The sequence below is a fragment of the Notechis scutatus genome, chromosome 6, assembly GCF_049901735.1.
Source record: "Notechis scutatus isolate UNSWTSFEM ecotype Mainland chromosome 6, rNotScu1.2, whole genome shotgun sequence".
Lineage (NCBI taxonomy): Eukaryota > Metazoa > Chordata > Lepidosauria > Squamata > Elapidae > Notechis > Notechis scutatus.
This window is the reverse complement of record NC_142014.1, coordinates 43,521,998-43,531,965: the sequence shown is the minus strand read 5'-3', so window position 1 is coordinate 43,531,965 and position 9,968 is coordinate 43,521,998.

Sequence of the window (9,968 nt, the reverse complement as noted above, 5' to 3'; positions counted from 1 at the left end):
CTTACAGACCTCTTAGGAAAGGGGTGAGGTCAATAGTAGACAGTCTAAGGTTAAAGTTTTTGGGGTTTGGGGAAGAAACTACAGAGTCGGGTAGAGTATTCCAGACATTGACCACTCTATTGCTGAAGTCGTATTTCCTGCAATCAAGTTTGGTGCGGTTAACTTTGAGTTTGTATCTATTGTGTGCTCTTGTGTTGTTATGGTTGAAGCTGAAGTATTCATTGACAGATAGGACATTGCAATGTATGATTTTATATACCATGCTTAAATCAGACCGAAGACGGCGTAATTCAAGGTTTTCTAGTTCTAGAATTTCAAGTCTGGTGGCATAAGGTATTCTACAACGAGTAGAGGAGTGGAGAACTCTTCTTGTGAAATATTTCTGGACTTTCTCAATTGTGCTAATATCAGATACGTAATGTGGGTTCCAGACTGATGAACTGTATTCGAGTATTGGTCTAGCAAATGTTTTGTATGCTCTGGTTAGTAGTGTGATATTACCAGAGAAAAAGCTACGTGAGGATTAGGTTAACAACTCTTAATGCCTTTTGGCTATGTAGTTGCAGTGGGCTCTAGCACTTAGATCATTAGAGGTGAGTATTCCAAGGTCCTTTACAGAGCTTGGGTCATCAACAAGATCTTGACTATTCAGCTTGTATTTTATTTTCTGATTTTTTTTGCCAATATGTAAGACAGAGCATTTATTTGTTGAGATTTGAAGTTGCCATTTGTTTGACCATTCTGATACATAGTCAAGATCTTTTAAGAAGAGATTTGTCTGAAATGGTATAGAGCAGTGATGGCTAACCTTTTTGTCATCGTGTGCCAAAAGTGTATGAGAGCACACGTGTGCATGTACACACTTGAACCCATAATGCTATGTGCATGTGCGTGACCTGCTCCCCCACCCCCTGTGCATGCATGTGACCTCCACACTCCCCTGCCCCCTGCACACACATGTGTGTCTCCCACATGTGCCCTGCCCCTGTGCATGTGCAGCAGATATCCAACAATCAATTGACTGGTGGGAGGCATGCACTCATGTGCAGTGAAACTGCGCTGGAGCAATGGCTCACATGCCGGCAGAGTTGGCTCTGCATGCCACTTCTGGCATGTGTGCCAAAGGTTCGCCATCACAGGTATAGAGTCTCCTGCTTGAGAAGGGGACTGGACTAGAAGACCTCCAAGGTCCCTTCCAGTTCTATTCTGATTTATTGATTTGCACTACAGGAAATGCAGACATAGGATGGGACTCTAAACTATTATTAAGGATTTATTTCTCATGCCAGTTGTCTTTAAACATTATTTTCCCCCATTTTTAAATCACAAAATAATAATGTAATGGAACCAGGGGGAAAATGCAACTCCTCTAATAAGTCATATATTGTTGTAAACTTAGTTCATAACAATTGAAATAAGTTTTTTTTTTTTTTACATTTGAATGATGTCTCAGGATTTTCCATTTTCTTTTCCCACATGAAGTTTAGAGTTAGAGTAACATCTAGTGGCCACTGAAAGCCTGGTTTACTGCAAAAATACTTCTGAATTTTTACTTTGCTTGTTTGCCTTTCATAGACATTTGATGTAGCATAATTAAGGTTTTATTCTTTATGGCTTTATATGCAAAATTAATAAATGAGTCCATAATACACATTCTGGATTATTTTAATTACTTTGTCTTCTATTAAAAATGTAGTATAGTATACTTGCTATTCCTTCTGAGCTAGAAATAGAAACATGATACAAGAATTGGCTAAACATGCCATTGGAATTATGTCCCTTCCTTGACCAAAGGAGCTACTAATTTAAAATGTCATGCCCACATCCATAAGATGGTGAGAGGCTTGCATAGGTCTTTACAAGCTGAGCCAATTAATTTTTAACTCTGTTACTGCTCTGGAGAAAATAGTACAAAGATAGTTTGTCAGTGTTTCTTCTGTGGTTGCTAAATAAGTAGTTTAGATTTGTTGGGAACCCACATACTTCACCAGCTCCTACACATTTCTCCCTGCTTAAAGCCAATTAGTGGTTTTCCCTAACTGACATAAAGGGAGGATGGGAAGAAGAAAGAGGAAGCAGTGAAAACAATCCTATGGTGGTGTGAAAATGTTGCAAACGGTTTGAGGCGATGAAACCAGTATCTGTGTGAAAGTCCCTAGTCAGTAAGGGTTAGCTAGAGTTTAAGCAGATACTTCCTTCTTTGCCTGACAGTTTCTTCATAAACAGATATTGTTGCTTTGTAATATTGATTGGGTTGGTTCAATTTGTATAACCAGCCATTCTCTTTTACATGACTTCAGCATCTTACTAGTAACATATATAAAATACACTATATAAAAATAAAAGGTAAAAATAAAGCACATGGCAGCTGGGCATCATCTAACCAATCATCCACAAAGCCAGGTGACAGACTCTAATGCTTATGCAAGGCCCAGACTTGAGAACAAAGCCAAATTTTACAAAAGGCGAACAGGGACCCCCTCATTCTAGTCTGAGGGGGAAGATATTCCAAAAAGAAGGTGCCACAATAGAAGAAAACTTCTTCTGGTCCCTTCCAGCTGATGCTTTCTAGCCAACATACAGAGATGATATCAAAGGTAAGTATTCAAAAAATTCAGTGGCACTGAGTTATGCCAAACATTGTTTGGTAATATATTGTACATGATTCCTGCTTGAATTTGGTTAGAATTCTGCAGTGTTGTTTTTTTCCATGACTGAATATTCTTCAATTTTAGTCTCCCAGTCCAGTACTGATGGCAAGGTTTCTCTTTTCCAATGTTGTACCAGATTGACTCTTGCCTCTGTCAACATATTATCTTAATAAATGATATCTTTCATTTATATTCTCTGGAATAATATGTAATAAAATATTTATGGTGTCAACGCAAATTGTATTTTGAGAAATTTCTAAAAGTTTTAGGTTTATTTTTCAAGTACTTTTGTGAGGTAACTACTTTCAAAAAGTGGACATTATTTTAAAGTAAAAGGTGTTTCTTCCTATGTGATCATATCATTAATGATTGAAATTGAAATTAATAGATAACCTCTGTGATTTAAATGGGGTCATTTAAACCAGAGGTCATTACTTTTTTGATTCAGAAAAACTCAACATTTGCTGGAAACTACACTAGTGATATAGACAAATATAACCAATATATATCTCATTTAAAGTAAGAATCTTTATGTACTATTTTAATGCCATGGTTGCAGCAGGTCTGACTACCAATTGCTTAGGTGTTGGTGTTCACTTATTGCCAATGATGCACTAAAACAAACTACATAAGAACTACATAAAAATAGTAAACATGCATTCTTTAGCAAAAACACACATTGCAGCCTGTCAGCTTCACCTATCTTTCTTGCAAACTTCTAGTTTGCAGATGATATATATATAAACTTCTAGTTTGCAGATGATATATATCCTCAGGGTCGTTTTTCTTTGAGATGCAAGCTTTTTTCTTTGTGTAGTAATTCTTATAACATCCACGAGATGGTAGTCTAATATTAAAAATAGCATGGATTCACTATAGATAGTTTCAACTGGCTTCTGAAAAGGCTCTTGAAAAATAAAAGGTGCAATTATTTTACTTCTCATATACCATGTGTTTGAAGATCAAGCGTGATTTTCCTATTTCTGGGTGTGTGGTTTTTTTTTGACATTCTGGAAATCATTCTGCTCAGTTTCTTCAGCATTAACAATTCCTTCATCTCCAGTCCAATGAACAAGAAAGGGAAAACCTTTCAGTTGCCTAGCGATTTGGAGTCCACTTGCTGTTGTTGAAGAAAATCAATAATTAACAAACTCTTGCTGATTTTCCGCAGAAGCAACTGCAAACCACTAAGCTATATCTGTTGAGAGCATTTATTGTTTATGAACCAGGAAGATGGGGAGGGAGGGGAAAGCTGCTGCCTAAAGTCAAACAAATGTAGAATGTCTTTCACAACCACCATTATAACAAACCATGCAGTAATTTCAGCCACATTACACCTGAGTGGACATAATTCTGGTCAACTTTCTATTAGTGTGGAACTTACAGAAACTCAGAAGTGTAAAGCTGCTTTCAGATTAGTGCAGAACTTTCATGTAGAAAGGCCGAAAGGCTACCTTCCTTGTTTTCTTTGTTATCAGAATGGTGGCTTTTATTTTTACTTAGTTCTTTATTATTATTATTATTATTATTATTATTATTATTATTATTATTATTATTATTATTATTATTATTATTATTATTATTATTATATTCATTAACAGTGAGCATTGCATTTTATTGGAATTTAATAGTGCTACAGTGATTAGAAAGTCCTATATATAATGTTTAGAGATCTCTAGGCTTAAACTGGCAAAATGTATTCTCTCATGCAATATTTATTACATACACAACTGTTGCAAATGTGTAAAAATGAAATAATCTCTGCTTAGATTGATATGAGCTTAAATTCTTGTTCATATTGGCCACTGTATTCCTTTTCACTTCAATTCATACATTACCATTCAAATACTGCAGTCTGAGATCATGATATTGATATCAATAATACTATTACTGTACACTATTAAATATATTCAGGTAAATCACTGGGTTTGTTTATACAGTTGCATGCAAAAATTTTGACATCTCCTGTTAAACTGTGTGTTTTAATGAATCCTTAAGTGAGCAGAACTGGCAGAACTTCTCTATGATATGAAGTCAAAAATGATGCATTGATCACAAATAATAAAGTCAAAATACTTCCAAGTGTCATATTTCAAGAATGGAGTTTCTTAGAAAGAATGGATTGATCAGAAAGGAAAAGGACATGTGCCTTATAGATTGCTTTGAGCCATTGAATGTATTCCTACAGATACTGATTTAATTCTTGCTGCCTATGCAAAACGACTAGTTTCAATTTCACCATAAAATTACATCATAGTTAATAGTAATATAATTGTTAACAAAAAGTGATCGATACTTTTTGTATAAACCTGAAAAAATCTGAACATCAAGCTCTCTCTGGAGCAAAACATATTAAATGCTTTTGTCTTCAGAATTTGTAAACTATTATGTACATTCAATTTTGAATAAACATGTACTTTTGAGATACAGCTAGATATAGGTGAGAGTTGGAGAAGAAATTGCCAGAGAAATAGGAAATATTTCAGGAAAAAAGTATTGATATTCATCATCATCATCATCATCATAAAAAAACAAAATTCGCTAAACTAATTCTTTAATTTTATTCTCTTTATTATTTCCATTCTTTCATGGTGATTCACAGTTAATCCATAACAAGAAAAATGATTAAGTCATTAAAATTAATACTAAAATGAAAGCAATAAACAGGGTTGTTATTATCTCTCTCATTCTGCCTTTCCAGTGACAGCTTTTATGGCTTTAACATTAGGGAGAGTCTTTCTTTTTTTCTTTCATCCACTACACTGTGTAAGACTGAGCTGCATAAAAATTAATAATAATAATAATTAATTAATAATAATTAATAAATAATAAATAATAATTAATAATAATAATAATAATAATAATAATAATAATAATAATAATAATAATAATAATAATAATAATAACAACAACAACAACAACAACAATAGCAGACTATATTACCTGGATTGATAGATCATCATATCTATCTTAATTTCTCCGATATTCTACTTTTAATAATTATTTCTATCCTATTTATGAAGAAGTTTGGGAAAACTTATAAAAAGAAAGAAATGAACATTCTTTTTTTAAAATATATTTTTATTTTGTTTGAAAAAAAGATTAAAATACAAAATACAGAACTCAAAAAAAAGACTGCAAAAGAAAAAAAAGTAAAACTAAAACACAAAACAATTAAAAAAGAAAAATGTGCATAAAATAACCCCAACACATTTTCACATAATATTCTCTCTGACCTGAATACTGATTAATAGATTCTAATGTTGTAGAAAGGAATATTCTCATTGATTTTTGCTCAAAGTTGTTATCTAAAGCTTCAGTTCATGAAATTCTCCCTTTTGATGGTTTATAAAGAGTGACAGGAAACTAGAGCTCGCAAAGCATAGAATTTCAAACAGACTCAACCTTAACTTTTATTATTGCTTTCATCGTATTCATGATGAGCCTTTGTAGAGTGTGATGTCATAAAACTGTACTATATAACTACAGACAGAGAAAAAAAAAGAAAATCTGTGGTACCAAAAGCTCTTGGGTTCATAGATGACAATGTTCATATATCATAATAGGGGCTTGCTTACTCTCTAGGCTTTTAATCCTGTCTGAGTTGAAATCTTTAAACAACAAACCAGGAAAAGCAGAAAGCCTACTCTAGTAAGAATCAATGCCAACTGGCAGAAAAACTCAATTTAAATTGCAAAAAGAATAAATCTATTCAGAACTGGAAGAATGTGACATTTAACCAGTATGGTCTGGAAAAACTAGACAAGAAGGCAGATGATTAAACAAATGTAAAACAAGACAGTTTTGAATGAAGTATTCTTAAGTATTGAATTATTCAGTTAGAAAATATGTAGAAATATTTGGCAGCTCCACAACAGATAAAAAATGGTAAACAACATTTATTCATAAATGAAATTAAATTCACATCCAGGGAACTGGAATGTTTACATAATGAAAATAAAACTTGTCCAGTTCAATCTCCAAAATACTACAATGACCTCATTTTTCTTTTATTTTTTTGCAAATTATACATAATGTGGAAAAATATATTCTTTTCTTTGTTCCTTTCTCAGAATAGAAAAATTCATTGAAAAATTGATGGGCAGTATTGAGCAATATTTGATAACTTGCTACTATCAAATTACAATGTGACAATATAATATTTGAAGGGTAAGCAACATTTGTGATGAGCTGTTAATTTATCAAAACTTTAGCTGTCTCATCTATGTTATTGCAGCATGCTTTTTTCATGGGCTATCCATTAAAACCATTGAAAAGCTGCAATTAATCCAGGATGTGGGAGTGCAAGAAATTATTACCCTATCTTGGTTTACCCATGTAACACAACTACTGTATGAGCTGCACTGATTACCAAGGGGCCTCTGGGTAAAATTCAAAGTGACAGTGGTTCCCTGTGCCATTCCATATGACACAGACCAAGGATATGTCTGCCTTCCATTATCTCTTCTTGTCTTATTAGACCCAAGAGAGTTGGATGCTTTGGATCCCATTAAACAGTGTAACATTATGTGGTTCAGGAGAAGTGTCTTCTCTATCAAAGGACTTACCTTATGGTACAGCCTCCCACCCAAATAATGTGTTCTACCTTGATGCTGGTAACCTTTAGAAAGACTCTGAAGGCCTTGTTCTTATTGCAGGGTGCTATATGAGTCACTTGTAACTACATATGGGCCTGGCCCTCAGTGTTGTCATGCTTTATTTTATGTTTCTTTATTTTATTACTTGCATTTGTAGCTGATACTTCTCAATAGAGTCACATGGCAAGTGGGCAACATTATCAGTTGAACAGAATTAAATAAATCTGTTCAGCGCTTCCATGATGAAAAATAAAGCAGCTATTTGACTTGGTGACATGGAATGAATAGTGAATTGCAGCCAAATGACATTCGTTGTGTTTCTGATCTCTTGCCTGGAATTGTTGCTTTATTGTGCCAAAGGCAAGCTGCCAAAGTGACAGCCTTACCCAAACCATCTCTGAGTTGTTTTACAAATCTTATAGAGAGATGTCCAGAGAGCCCAAAATAAGTAGCAGTGATGGTGCCACTGAAGAGTGGCTATCAAAGGCATGAAAGGGGTGGTATGCAGATGATTCTTAGTCCACAGATACCCTTGCAAAAAGATTCAGAATAATAGAAGCTGATTTTGACAAAACACTCTTTTCCATTACTTTACTTACCAATAATAATAGCAGCAGCAGCTGGGCAAGAGCCATGTGAAGACAGGAGAGAAGAAGAGGGAAAGAATATAGGGTACATAGATATTTCAAGATTTAGTTTAAATTTGTAGTATTTTATAACAAAACATGCGTGTATGTATGTGTTAAAATGAATAAAATATGTGTGATAAAAAGGAATGGAACCAACTCTTATTTTAAGTTTTTTTCAATTATTTCAACACCAACTTTCTTATTGGTTAGAGTTGAACATCAGTGATTCCAACGGGGGAAACATTATTATGTCAAGGTCAAAGTATTCTTGAAAGTAGTTGTTGGCAACTTCTTAAGGAAGAATCAGATATGCTGTTTCTATTTGATATGTCAGACTTGTTTCTGCTCAAATAGTTCTAGATTGCTGAAGTTATGAGTTTTGCAAAAGTCATGGGTTTTCTAGCTAGCACACATAAATAATATTTGAGTAGAGTGCAGTAGACCATGTTTCTTAACCAGAAGAACATATATCACTAATGGTCAATCAACTCCACAACCAAATTATAAAAGGACACATGAGCAAAGAACAGAGGTGCAGGACAAAGCAGTAAGTCTCCAGAGACAAAATGGAACTGAAGTAGTTCCTGAAAGGCCTGAGTTTATCAGCTAAAAATAATATAAAGTGCTAGAAAGCACTCTCTCTCCCCCCTCCCCAATAATAAACATTGCTTCAGCTCAATTTAGGTTTTACTTGTTATTTTACAGTTTTAGCAGTAAAAACCAACAATAACGTTGTAATATTCATCTCCTTCAAATCTTACCATAAATGATAAATTTGGTAAAACTGCTAATGTGTATTATGCACTTCTTTGAAAAAGTAGCCTTTTTGTTTTTAATCTTGAGGAGTTTTTGATGAGGAAGGAAGGAAGGAAGGAAGGAAGGAAGGAAGGAAGGAAGGAAGGAAGGAAGGAAGGAAGGGAGAACATAACTTTATGGAGCAAGCTAAGATGATACCAAGATAATTAAAATATATTGTGACATCATAGTGAATGTTCCACTGTTTCATATTTATGTCATGAAGTTGCACAGAAAAGCAAAGTGTGAAAGTTGTTGATCCACACTATGTTTTATTATTTCCCCCCCTTTCCACACTTTTGCAGACATGGTTGAAAATCAGTGTTGGAACATGTCCAACACATCTGCACTATGCAAATTATGAAAAAGAGGAAAGCAATTTATTCATCAGTGCAATGTTTATAACAAAAATTTTCAAAAGAATTATTTCCTTTATGCAAATATGCCTGTAGATATTGTATATTTGCATAGTCCAGAATTCCTGGCATAAAATATACAGGAGGTTTTTTTGTACTTTGAAAAAGAAGTATTCCCGGCAGAGACACTATTTAATTCATTGATCTATGCAGAAGTGCTGCTTATGCCATCTAATTTGGTAACCCAACTATGCTGCTGGTAACCCAACATATGTTTGATAAATGGAATATGCAAAGAACAAATACAAAACTGTAGAGGAAGAATATTCAATAACTTAGACAAATGTTATTAAAGTTCAGTCAAGTTGAGGTACGAAGACAGTAGGAAATGTTAAAAGGGGGCCTTTAAAATCTGGAAAAGATTTGTAGCAGTACAGTATATATAAGACGGCAAAGAATAATGTGTGAGGAGAGAGAAGCCATACCTCTGCCTCTCAACTTTTTGAAATCCTAAAGCAGGGATGTAATTATATTTAATATTTTTTTCACATTGAGAGAGCAAAGAGAGAGAATGGAAGCAGAAGGCCCTTGGATGGCAAATCTCTTGTATACTCATCTTTAACTATCGTCCCTCCCCTCAGTAGCAAAAATGCCTAAAAATTTAATGCAGATTTTTGCTGCCATATTTGGGGAAGGGAGGAATAAGACTACAAAGCAAGCATGTTGTCTTCTGGATATTTTTTGCCTGTTTTGCTATGAGAAAATGTAGTGTGTATCTGCTGCCAAACTTTAGTGGTTCAATGTCAAGATACTGGAGGTGATCTTTGGAACCCTAATGAAGCTTCAGAAGGACTCACATGGCTTTCAAGCCATCGGTAGCCCATTCCTAGTGTAATAGCTTGTTCCTAATTATGCAACTATCCTTTGCCTTGTACAAAC